Source organism: Patella vulgata, chromosome 8, assembly GCF_932274485.2.
Source record: "Patella vulgata chromosome 8, xgPatVulg1.2, whole genome shotgun sequence".
Classification (NCBI taxonomy): domain Eukaryota; kingdom Metazoa; phylum Mollusca; class Gastropoda; family Patellidae; genus Patella; species Patella vulgata.
The window spans coordinates 19,049,351-19,064,137 of NC_065886.2; positions in this window are offsets into that span (position 1 = coordinate 19,049,351).

A 14,787-nucleotide genomic window follows, 5' to 3' on the forward strand; every position below is an offset into this window, starting at 1 on the left:
ACGATGAATGTTTCTCAGTCTGTCATAAGCAGGCTATGGTCCAGATACCGTGATACACAATCTGTACAGGACAGACCACGCTCAGGTCGACCAAGGGCGACCACTCAAGCCTAGGATCGATTTATCCGTACCTTGGCCTTGAGAAATCGTGTCATCACAGCAAATCAGATCAGCGCTCGTCTTCAAACAGACACTGGTGTGAGAGTGAGTGGCCAGACGATTCGGAATCGACTGCATAGGGGTCACCTTCGCGCCCGACGTCCTCGCGTGATCCCTTGTTTGAGAGATCATCACATTCAGGCAAGACGTCGTTGGTGTAGGGATCGTCAACACTGGGATAATCGACGCTGGAGCAATGTGATGTTTTCAGATGAGTCAAGGTTCACTGTTGATTTTTTGGACAGACGTAGGAGGGTGTGGCGTCGTCGAAACGAGCGCTTCCAAGACGTTAACGTCATCAGACATGATCGATTTGGGGGTGGTTCTGTTATGGTGTGGGGAGGCATCAGTGTTGCTGGAAGAACGGCTTTACATGTTGTTGCAGGGCGTGTTACAGGCCAGTACTACCGGGACAACATCTTGGCAGTCCATGTTGTGCCGTTCGCACGACGTCATGGCCGCCGTTTCATCTTCCAGGATGACAACGCAAGATGTCACAGGGCCAGGATCGTTACAGGTTACCTCCAACAACAGAACATCACCACATTACCTTGGCCAGCACTGAGTCCCGACCTCTCCCCCATCGAGCATGTCTGGGACATGCTTGGACAGAGGTTACGTCAACGTCAACAACGTCCTGCCAATGTCCAAGAACTTGCTGCTGCGTTGCAACAGGAATGGGACAATCTGGACCAAACTGACCTTAGACGTCTCATTAGGAGTATGCCACGTCGGATCAATGCTTGTTTGGCAAACAGAGGAGGATTTACCCGTTACTGACTTGGTTGTGATGCTGTGGTAACTTTGCTGTTTGACCCCGGGTATCATTTTACCCTTATAATGGGCAGTCTGTGCCTTACTTAGTCTAACGATCATTTGGAATAAATCGATGAATGTGAACTTCATTTCATTTTGTCATTTGTTTCTTCGTCAGTTTCATTAGGTGACTTTAATAACACTTAAAAATCAAATATCCCCTACGGGTGTCGAGTTTGTGTACGGATTACCCGAGAACTCCATGTGTTAACATTAAAAGATCTTGGCCTGACTTTTGACATGTCCATTTAACACAGGTATTTCTTCCAGAAAATGTTCAATTGTCCGTGTAAAACCGGCTACTTCAGTGACTTCAATAAACTTGAAAATATATTTCTTCGTTCTCGTCTCAAGAACAAGTGTTCTGAAACCTTAAAAAGAGATGACACTTGTGAAGATAGCGATTGTAGTAGAATAAACCAAACAATGCACGGTTACTGCACAGACAATCCAAAATGGCAATAACCCTAGGATATGGATACAAAATCTGCCACATGACGTGTTTCCAACAGAACATATCTCCAACAGATAATAAACCCAATGTCAAGTAATGTCAGGGGTTCTGGAAAGAATAAGCATGTTCTTCTACGTTCTCGGCACCCGTTGCATTGTGTAGCGGAGACGTTAGAAAAAGTCATAGTTTCATGGTGGAAATAATTCCCTAACGAATTTTAAAATGCATTGTGTAAAAGAAAGCAAGGATAAAACAGACGCAGTGGAATAGCAATGAATGGGTGCTGGCTGGGGGAGTATCACGTCACAGCAACACTGAACAAGCGGGGAACAAGGAATTGTTGGGCATGATTTGGGTGGTTTGGGGTCACAAACTAAAAATGGGACACTTCTAGTATGAGAAATAATGTTTGAACGCCATCCCTATGAACAGAGAACCCAACGCAGACCGCTAAACAATAATTTGTCAGTCTATATTGTAGACTTTAATCAATGTTACACGTGATTGGAAATTTGCCTATTGCATCATTTGGTTTAAGGGACCAATCATATTAGTAATTGCACAGGTTCAGGGTCACGAACATACGAGTTTCTGTGTGTTATTCATAGGTCCTATAAAAGAAATCATGGGAAACTTTTAAGCCAGATTTCATTAGATTCCGGAGATATTACCACCTGAATTTCCAGACAGCAGAAAGGTTCTGGAAGGGAAAAAATATAGTAATTTCTATCAGCAGACTCGCCCATCGAGTCTGCTTGGCTAATGTTTGAGGATGACTTTATTATTGTAATCTATACTATGTTTATATCCAGGTATGATATATAAAATGTAAAAAACGAACTGTTGCATTGTTATAACTGCAGAGAAGACAAACGTCCTAAGAAAACAGTAAGAAGTAAATACACAACGTGAAGGGAAAGCAAAGACAGCTAGAGACAAATTCTAGACGATCACAAGGCTACTAAGATATGTAGTAAGAAAAGATGCATGGGTCGTACGTAGGATGTTCCGACCGGAGTTGGTTCCCTCGCCCTCCACGTCTGACAGAAGGCCCATGGTACTACATATACCCTATCAAGGGAATTTAGAAGAATACATATTTGATTTGGTGCACGTGACTACGAGATCGAGTACCCTGGAAGAAATCTGGAAGAAGAAACCCGTAGGATCAGTACCCCAAAGAAATCTGGTTGAAAAACAAACTGGTGGAAAAAAAAATCTGGTCGAAGAACAATTTTTGGTGGGAATATTCGAAAAATTGGGTAAATACATTTTTTCTGGAAAATTAAATTTGTTTATCAGAAGAGTAAAATCTGATTAGAAATTAAAATAGTGTTTAAATAAAATTTAACTGTTTAGAGAATAAAATATAGTCTTTTATACGTTTTGACATGGTTTATTAAACAATAGAATATCACTAGTTAAGTATGTATACTATCAGGTTAACATGACCTGTAGCAAGTATAGTAAATTTGAGTAATAGAATTTGAAATTAAAGTGGCTCTAGGGAGTAGTTTTTAATTTTTGGGGGGTGGGGTATAACTATGGAATAGTGAATAAATAAGGAAAGAGTTATGTCCCTTACTGAGCCATGGCCATATTTTGGACACTCTGATATAATTTAAATTTCTTTGAAACTCAAGCAAATACCAGGGTAGATAAATGGCTGGTATAGATACAAGTAATACAAGAGACGATAATTTTCAGATTTATAGAATGACACATAAAGGTAAACCCAATAACTTTGAAGACAAAGGTAAACAAACCAAAACAACAACAAATATGGCGACCCCCTCCTTCGCCGAATTAGTCGAAAACAACTTCAATACCACACCATTAGTAGACAAATCATTAGATGTTAAACCAATATTCTTGAAAGATCAAGATGTATCTGGATCTGTGACTGTTACAAAGAATATGTGGTTATCAAATGTAGAGGTTTACTAAGCCATAGGTGTTGTGGTAAAAGCAGAATGTATCAAAGGAATACAAAGAATCAGACAGATGTGGAGAATTTATATGGACAATGAAACTGATAGATTACAATTACTCACATCAGGTATCACACTTAGAAGTAGGCATATTATTCTTCACACAGAAAACCCAGGAAATCCTGCTAGAATTAGAGATGATACACTAAGAGTAAGAGTGGGGAACGCACCTTTATCAGCTGATGATGGACTGATAGAATGATATTTACAAAAAGAAGGAATAGATACAATCCACCTATCCAGAGAATTATTGAGGGTAGATGGAAAATTGACAGCCTGTGAAACTGGAGACAGATTGGTAATTTGTAAAGAATTCAAAACCCCCTTACCAAGATATGCACTCATTGGTAGATATAGAGCCAAAGTAATTCACCAAGGGCAACCTGTTCCAGAAGATAAACCAATACATGTATGTAATAAATGTCTAGAGCCTGGGCATACTTTCTCTGATTGTAAAAATGATTGGAGATGTAAGAAATGCAAAGAAATTAGACATAAGCAGAATGAATGTATTGAAAGGCAAAATGATAGTACAGACAGTGCAGATAAGGAAGAACGCGGCAGTAATTCTGAGAGTGAAGAAACAATAGCAGAAGAAATAAGGGCAGAAGAAACAAGAGCAGAAGAAACAGAAGAATCAGAGAATGATACATACAGGTTAAGAAGAGAAAGGAAACCAACAGTAAGAGGTAATAAAACAACAGATAAAACACAGACATCAGGAAAGGAAAATAAGTTTAGAAAAAAAGTGACAATTCCACAACAAAGTGATAAAACTGATTACATTAATACACCAAATCAGAAGTATGAGAAATCTAAACCAAGTCACACACCTCCAACACCCCCAAATAAAGAGGATAAGTAAAAATATAAGAAATGAACTACACAAGCTGTTTATCCGTTCTAAATAAACTTGTAATAGAATATTTTTTGAAGACAATAGATTTAGTCCTGACAACTTTTCCAATTTTATGTCAAGCTGTCAGCTATATATTCGGTTTGTTTCAAAAAATAATTTTTGTCGTAAATGATGAATATTTCATTATAATAGGTAATTCGGCCATAAACATGAAACATTTCATGTCAAAATATAATACATATAAACAGAAAATGTACAGAATAAGCTCTAAACATCATTTGCTAGCAATTCTATATTTGAATCCACACCATAATATTGTTGTTAAAAATGTAATACAGATGCATGGCTTTCGATCATCAAACGTATTTCATCAAATAATGAATTGTGATTCACCAATATACTATCTAGAAAGAAACATAAAACATTCTCATCTTAAAATCCAAAATAAAAAGTTAACCCATTTATATATTCAGTTAAATGATGTAAAAAATTAACCTAGTGTACCATTAATGTTAATGGTATTAAAAATCTAGTCAAATGTGAAAGAGTTATAGAAAGGTAAAGACATCACAAATGTTTAATTGCTTTTCTGCAAGAAACACATCTAGACAATGTTTTAAGTTGTAATCTAGAAAGGAATACTGGTTTCGCGGGTTTCTATAGCCACGGTTCCAATGCCAGTAGAGGAGTTGCAATAATAATCAATAATTCAGTCAATTTTTATACGCCCACATTTTCATGTGGACGTATTATGCCGTCGCCCCTGTCCGTCCGGACGTCCGTCCGTCCACAATTGTTTGTGGACACTCTACAGGTCACAATTCTTATCCGATTTTGACGAAACTTGAAATATAGGTTTATCTCCAAAATATCTCGGCTGCTTTCGATATTGGCATATATCGGATCGAAACTTCATGGATTATGGCCCCTGTTTGTACGAAAAATCACGTTTTTAGCATGTGGACACTATAGAAGTCACAATTTTTATCCGATTTTGTTGAAACTTGAAATGTAAGTTTATAACCCAAAGATCTCGGACTGTAACTTCCTCAATTATGGCCCCTGATTGTACAAAAAATCACGTTTTTAGCTTGTGGACCCTATAGAGGTCATAATTTTTATCCGATTTAAAAAACCGTTTTATTATATCACCGTTACACCCTAAGGATAGCCGAGTTCGAATTTCGTGAAAATCGGCCCAAAATTGACAGACAAAATGGCCGCCGTTCGTTCTCAAATAGCGTAAAAATATGGTATACCAAGGTTGTGGACCCTATAGAGGTCACAATTTTTATCCGATTTTGTTGAAACTTGAAATGTAAGTTTATAACCCAAAGATCTCAGTTCCTTTCGATATTCGCGCATATTGGACCGTAACTTCCTGAATTATGTCCCCTGATTGTACGAAAAATCGTGTTTTTAGCTTGTGGACCGTATAGAGGTAATAATTTTTATCCAATTTAAAAAACCGTATTATTATATCACCGTTACCACCTAAGGATGAACGAGTTCGAATTTCATGAAAATCGGCCCAAAATTGACAGACAAAATGGCCGCCGTTCGTTCTCAAATAGCGTAAAAATATGGTATATCAAGGTTGTGGACCCTATAGAGGTCACAATTTTTATCTGATTTTGTTGAAACATGAAATGTAAGTTTATAACCCAAAGATCTCGGTACCTTTCGATATTCGCGCATATCGGACCGTAACTTCCGGAATTATGGCCCCTGATTGTACGAAAAATCGCGTTTTGAGCTTGTGGACCTTATAGAGGTCATAATTTTTATCCGATTTAAAAAACCGTATTTTCATATCACTGTTACACCCTAAGGATGAATGAGTTCGACTTTCATGAAAATCGGCTCAAAATTGACAGACAAAATGGCCGCCGTTCGTTCTCAATTGCGTAAAAATATGGTATACCAAGGTTGTGGACCCTATAGAGGTCACAATTTTTATCCGATTTTGTTGAAACTTGAAATGTAAGTTTATAACCCAAAGATCTCTGTTCCTTTCATTATTCGCGCATATCGGACCGTAACTTCCTGAATTATGGCCACTGATTGTACGAAAAATCGCGGTTTTAGCTTGTGGACCCTATAGAGGTCATAATTTTTATCCGATTTAAAAAACCGTATTATTATATCACCATTACACCCTAAGGACGAATGAGTTCGAATTTCATGAAAATCGGCCCAAAATTGGCAGACAAAATGGCCGCCGTCCGTTCTCAAATAGCGTAAAAATATGGTATATCAAGGTTGTGGACCTTTTTGAGGTTATAATTTTTATCCGATTTTGTTCAACCTTGAAATGTAAGTTTATAACACAAAGATCTCGGTTCCTTTCAATATTTGCCCATATCGGACCGTAACTTCCTGAATTATGGCCCCTGATTGTACGAAAAATCATGTTTTTAGCTTGTGGACCCATTAGAGATCATAATTTTTATCCGATTTAAAAAACCGTATTATTATATTACCGTTCCACCCTAAGGACAGTTGAGTTTGAATTTTTTTGAAAATCGCCCCAAAATTGACAGACAAAATGGCCGCCGTTCGTTCTCAAGGTTGTGGACCCTATAGAGGTCACAATTTTTATCCGATTTTGTTGAAACTTGAAATTTAAGTTTATAACCCAAAGATTTCGGTTCCTTTCGATATTCGCACATATCAGACCGTAACTTCCTGAATTATGGCCCCTGATGGTACGAAAAATCGCGTTTTTAGCTTGTGGACCCTATAGAGGTCATAATTTTTATCCGATTTAAAAAAACATAATATTATATCACCGTTACACCCTAAGCATGGCTGAGTTCGAATTCCGTGAAAATCGGCCCAAAATTGACAGACAAAATGGCCGCCGTTCGTTCTCAAATATGGTATATCAAGGTTGTGGACCCTATAGAAGTCACAATTTTTCTCCGATTTTGTTGAAACTTGAAATGTAAGTTTATAACACAAAGATCTCGGTTCCTTTCGATATTTACGCATATCGAATTGTAATTTCCTGAATTATGGCCCTTGATTGTAGGAAAAATCACTTTCTTCTTAGCTTGTTCTCTATCCATCTCTCGAAAATGTGGGCGTATCCTGCCTGGCAGCCGCTGGTGAACTTATAGATAAATATACGGATAATGAAGGGAGGTTTATATTATTAAATATCAAATTTGAAGATGTTATATTTACATTAATATGTGTTTATGCACCAAATCAAAAGAAAACAAATACGTTTTTTAAAAAAATAAATAAGATAATAAAACAAAATTCAAAGGGAATTTTAATTGTAGGTGGTGACTTTAACGATACTTTAGATACACAGGATAGGAAAAATAAACATTCGGGAGTAATTTCTAAACCTTCCAAAAGTTTAAAAGATATATTAAAAGATAACAAATTAATTGATATTTGGAGAACTCTAAATAACGGAAAACAACAATTTACGTGGCGTAGAAATGATCAATCACAATATAGTAGGATTGATTTATTATTGGTTTCAAAGGATCTGTATCCTCAGATACATGCATGTAAAATAAAACCTATAGTTATTAAATATACAGATCATCAATGTGTTTACTTGGAATTTCAAATAAACCCCAATGAAAAGGGTAGCAGTTATTGGAAAATAAATAACTCAATTTTGGAAGACGATGAATATAAACTACTAATAAATTGTATAGTAGAAGAATATAAATCCAAATTAGAAAATAGACAAACAGATTACAGTTTAATCTGGGACTGTATGAAAATAGAAATAAGAGAGAAAACTAAAAATAAGAAATCTAGAAATGAATTAAAAGATCTCGAAAATGAATTAGAAACAAAATATAAAGAAAGAGATGTAAATTTAACCGACAATCAACATCTTAACTCTGATATACTTTATATGAACAAAGAATAAAAGGAGCAAAAATAAGAGCCAGAGAAAAATGGCTGGAACTAGGGGAAAAAATAACTCATAAATCAATTAATAGGTTATCAAATAATAAGGGTGAAATTATTAAAGATAACAGTAAGATATTGAATGAAATAAGAAACTATTACAAAGTATTGTATACTTCTCATGAACTTGACAAAACATCATCAAAGAAATATGTAAACGAAACAAAGTTAAAACAAAAAGCAAAACCCGAAGATTATTTAGGATGCGATGGCGAAATAACAACAGAAGAGTGTACTGACGCGATACACCATATGAAGCTAAATAAATCCCCTGGTTTAGACGGACTTTCTGTAGAATTTTATAGAGCATTTTGGGACAAAATTAAAGAGATGATAGTTTTTATATTGAATAGATGCTATCATGGAAAATTACTTACTGAATCACAGAGGACTAGTGTAATATCCTTAATATTTAAAAAAGTTGATCCCCTATTAATTGAAAATTATAGACCAATATCTTTATTGAACGAAGATTTAGAGATACTATCACGTGTACTAGCCCAACGTCTTAAAGTGGTATTACCACAAATAATACATAGCGACCAAACAGGATATATCAAAAATAGATTTATTGGTTTTTAACTTAAGACAAATTCAAGATATAATTGATTATGCAGATCAATATAACGTTGAAGGAAGTGTAATTTTTATGGATTTCGTGAAAGCCTTTGATGTCCTTGAATGGTCATTTATGCTAGAAACTCTCAAATATTTTGGTTTTAATCAATCATTTATTACATGGGTAGAAACATTGTATCATAATATATAATCAAGCGTTTTAAATAATGGCTGGATCTCTGAAAGGTTAAAAATTTCAAGAGGTATCAGGCAAGGATGCCCCTTGTCAGCTCTCCTATTCGTCATTTCGGCTGAAATAATGGCCATAAAGTTAACAGGAAATAAAAATATAAAAGGGATACAGATAAAATTATAAAAAATATGGACTTAAACTAACAAATCCAAAATTTTACTTCTTTAAGCCGAAATTCGATGAGATATGGCCATTTGAAATTAGGGTACAGAAACGGATCATAAATTCAGTAATTTTTTTCAGGTTTTCAGGTGCTTTAAACTCACATTTCTAATAAGAGTAGAAGTCTCTAATTTTGTAATCTAAGAAAACTCTCGGTGTAGATTATGGATTTAGCATCACACGTACTGTGCGATTCACATAATTCGTGGCACCAGGTGGCAAAATGTGGAACACATGAACTATTCACTTTTTTTTCAGGATTTCCACAGCCACCGACAAAGTCACTATTGCATACACAACCTCCAAAATTGGCATAGTTCATGTCAGTTTGTCTTTCATCAATTTACAAAAAATTCTGAGTCGATGGAATATATACTTTTCCAAATATTCAGTCTCGAAATTCAATGCGCACTGAAAACATACAAAATATACCCTTTTATTTTCTCTTTCAATTTTGGCCATGTGGGACAGAGGTTAAAATTCTGAAAAAGGTTGAGAATGAAACTTCAATTACCCTACTATAACATACATTAAAGTCCATCTTGTGCATTTGATGGCTTATATTTTTAATTGGCACTTGAAATCTGTGCGGCGATGAATTTTAATGGCTATAATCAAAATTGTTGACTTTTCACGTTGATTTTAAAATTACGTCTAAATGATTAATACCCATCAAACGTGTCTAAGTAGAGTAAATGTTTGCGTAGATTATGAATATGCAATCATTTTGGATCTACATTGTATTGTTCTAATTTTTATTTGGCCTCCCAAATGAGAAAAAAATGGTTATTCCGCTTTACAAATTGGAATATTGGGCTTTGACAGTCAGATTACAATTACTTCTGAAAGACTTAGGCCCCTCATATTTGTCAGTTTAGAGCAAATTATAATGTAGAATAAGAATAAAGACTCATTTGGCTACAGGGAGTATCGTTTCAATTTAATTTTGCTTCCAAACACAGGGGAAAATTTGTTTTGTCTGCTTATAAAGTTGAAGTACAGTAATGTTGTTACACTATCACTGAACACTTGAAAACTACAGGCCGCAATTCTTAACGCATGGTCTTGAAACTTTGCATACTTATTCCTTATACCCTATGGATGTTTCCTATTGTTTTTGGTGTGTCTGTTTGTTTTTTTCTTAATGGATTGTCTTGAAAACTATTCATATATATTGGTGCATGCCCGACCCTCAGAGGCACAGCAACACCAGATTTTAGTGTTATCGTCCACAGGCTGCAATTCTGAACTTTTGCTGCATGCCCGACCCCCGTCACGCTCCAGGAAGATCCATTCAGGATTGGGGCCCCTAGGCGATAAACATAAAAATGGACGTTCCCATGCCCCTGGGGGTCGGGCATGCACGAAAAATAATAGCGGTCATCCTAAAGGTATAAGAAATAAGTATGAAAAGTTTTCAAGATGATCAAAACACACAGACACACAAAGAAACAATAGGCGTGGCTCTGCCCCTGGGGCTGGTCATGCACACAAAAAACAACAGCGATCATTCTTAGGGTATAAGGAATAAGTATACACAACTTCAAGACAATCCATTAAGAATCGTTGCTTGTAGGCGACAAACTGACACATGCAAAAATTGAGCGTGGCTCTCTGCCCCTGGGATCTGGCACGCACCAAAAACAATAGGGAACATCTTAGTTTATAAGGAAAAACTAGTACACATAGTTTCAACACGATGCGTTAAGAATTGTGACGTGTAGTTTTGAGGCGTCTAGGGAAGAGTAGCTTCGTGAATAGACTGACGTTTAATAAATGATAAATGTATATATTTTGCTAATGAGTTTAAAATAACTGGTGATGTGGAGGACATAATATCTATAAATTTTTGGAGTGAAGGATGATTTCTATAATAAAAAGGAATAAGCTGTTCTCTTAAATCTTTATATAATGGACAACAAAGTAAAAAATGATATTCATCTTCAACGTTATTTAAATTGCATAAGTTACAAATTCTATCATGTCTAGTATTTTGTCGTATCTTCCCGTTTTGTTTAGAAAATTATGTGATACACATCTAAATTTGGACAGAGATATACAATAATTATGATTTAAGATATTTGATAAATATTCTTTTTGTGATAAGGCAATAGTGAAAAGGTTATAATAATTTAGTTTTGAATATTTCGACCTTTCTTCATTCCATTCCTGTGAATACTAATCGTTTATTCTAAGTTTAAGTTCATCATATACAGGTAAAACAACATATTGATCATCAAACACTGAGGCGAATCCCAAGAGATTCCAATAAACATTTTATATTATACGCCCAATTATAGCCTTTATTTTTATTCGTCATGGATACATCGTGAAGAATAGCATTGTACACCTGATATAATAGACTTGTTTTAGAAAATAATATGTATTCAATATTTAATTATAAGTTGAAGTCGTGTAATTCGAAGTGGTACTCTGCCAAGATCGCCATAGACTGCTGGTGTTGGGGTAGATCCTTTTACACATAGAGTACTTTTACAAAATTTTAGATGCAATCGTTCGATGTCTGGCGATTTATGGAAGCCCCATACAGGACATGCGTAGGATAAAATAGAACCAACATAGGTATCAAATAAAAAACATCGTTGTTTAACATTGAGGTGTACATTTTCAAAAATATTAGATAGTTGATAAAGGGCTTTTGAACCTTTTACATATAGTGTTTTCTGTGTATTATTAAATCTGCCGTTAGAAGACAAGTTTTTACACATTCAACCCTATTATTATTGTACATGAAGTTATAATTGCTACATTTTAAATGTCCTTGTTGAAATATAAGAATTTTAGTCTTTTCTGTGTTAACAGTTAAATTCCATTTATTACAATAAGAAAGTCATTTATCTAGTAAATGTTGCAATCCCTTTGCTGACGTAGATATCAGAGTAGTGTCATCAACATACATAATAGAGGTTAATATCAGATTATCTAGGATAACAGGATCCACAACATTATTATTCATATAAGTATTAAAGTCATTTAAATATAGTAAAAATAGGAGAGGTGAGAGATTATCACCTTGTTTTACTCCAGAAAGCGACGAAAAATAATCTGAATATTTACCATTGTACTTAACACATAAATTTACATTATCATACATTGATTTTATACAACTGATTAATTTTGAGCTTACGCCAGTCAGTTGGAGTTTATCTAATAAAAACTTTCTATCTATTTTATCAAAGGCTTTTGAATAGTCAATGAAAGCACAATATAACTTATTGCCCGCTGACAGGTATTTGTTTATTATCATTTGTAAAACAAAAATGCAATCAACTGTGCTTTTGTGAGGTTGAAAACCGAATTGCGTATTTGAAAGTACATTCCCTTTAATGGCCCACAAAAGCAGACGATTATTTATTACAATAGAAAATAATGCTAAACACGCACATTAAGGTTATCCCTCTATAATTATTGACATCATTGTTGTTACCTTTTTTGGGGACGAGGACTATAATACAATTTGACCATTCTGAAGGGTACACACCACATTCATACACAATATTAAAAAGTTTGCACAGTGGTACACACAAAATATCAGTAAAATGTTTAACTATTTCTGGAATAATACCGTCTCTTCCAACGCTTTTGCCTGCCTTAAGCTTAGAAATTGCTAGTTGTATTTCCGCGACTGTGAATTCATTATCAAGGGAGGGGACGCCATTATGATATACTCTTTTAATAGTGATTTGTTCATTTATAAGATGGGTACCATGAGTTTGAAAGACATTCTGAAAATGGTCATTAAAATCAGACAAATTCAGCTAGGAGGAATGTTGGGATGTATCTTTACCATTTTTATAAAGTTGTATGTCTCTCCAGAATCCTTTCGGGTTGTCTTTAGCTTTTTTTACATAATTCTAGGCCAGACCTATAATCTGTACAATGTTTTAGCATGTTTTTTAACATTATTATATTTTGTTCTACTTTTAACAAAATTTGCTCGGCTCTGGTCAGTTTTTGATTTATTAAATATATTTCTATTCTTTATAAAGTCATTTCTTGCACAAACACAATTATTATTAAACCATGTATTTTTGTACTTACTATGAGGTTTGCGATACGGATTACTTTGAATTTTTTTTGTGGAACCAATAACGTCATAACACAAATCAAACAACTTTGAACAAAGACTATTGTTTATATTATTAATAATATCTTGGCTTGGGATAAAATACTCTTCGTTTAATACATTATTAAATACATTCATATTATACGTTAAGGATGACCGTAAGACATCGAGTTTGTCCTGATCCCATTTAAGATAAGGGACGTAACTCACAATGTTCTCAGTTATACAAACAGAGGGGAGGGGCCTTTTTACATTTAAACCGAGACATAATGGTGCGTGATCAGAAAATTAAAAAAAATCCAGTACAATGAGATTATTAACATACTTCAATGAGTCAGCATTTATAAGAAAATAATCAATTAAACTACTACCATTTCCGGTACAACAAGTTTATTTACCAAGCTCTAACCGTCCATTTAATATACAGAGTTCCGTGTTTATGCATACTTGTAAGAGCCTTTTTCCAAAATTATTTAACACTTTATCGTCAGAAGTTCGTTCGGGTAAGATTAGCTCTGTGTTCAGAGTGTTCAGATAGTCATACACGTGATTATTATTGCTAAGAAAGTCACTGTAGGTAGCTGTTCTTGAGTTTAAATCGCCACACACAATGAATATTCCAAATCTTGAGTAATAAGATTGTAACCGTTCTATCTCATCAAAGAAATCAACATCGTATGATTTATAAAATTGCGATCGTTCGTGTGGTATGTACATACAACAAATAAATATATCTTTTTCGCCATGATTAGTATTTGATATCTTGATGATTGCTAATCCATGTTCACAAGTTTTAACTGTCTTTATACGATTTAAATGTTATTTTATAAATATTACAATTCCACCGCTTCTTTTGCATTTATTTCTAGCCACAACAGTTTTATTATATCCGTTTAATTTGGCATTGACAGTGTTTTTACCAGTATGAAGTAAGATTATTATGTCATGCTTGGTTAAAATGTTAGTAAAATTGGTATCTTTTAATTTAGAGCACAGACCACTATTTATATTCCATGAAATAATTGAAAGCTGTTCTTCCTGTCTGTCCTATTGTTCGACATATAAACTATCATTCACGTACAACTTATCTCTTATAAAATACACTTTTTCTCCTTTTCGCGTTTTAACACGGGCATTAGGTTTTTCCGTTTTAAAGCGACATCCTGTGGGAATTGTTGGCCTATGCCGAAATCGGTGCCCTTCAGGAGTATGCTCTTATTTCTTACTTCTTGCCGATCATGATAGAAATGAAACTTTACAACTATGGGCCTAACATTTCTCTTACTTTCTCCATCAGAGTTGGACGAAGTTGGCGCTTTTTGTTTGCCAATACGGTGAGCTCTGTCAATTTTTATTCGATTTCTGGCATCGGTAAGTTCAAGTTTCTCTAACATAAAGTTGTAAATGACATCCACACAATTCTCATCTTCTTATTCTTTAATCCCGAAAAAGAGGAGATTATCCTTCATACTTCGACATCTGATATCGACCATTTCTTCCTTAAGT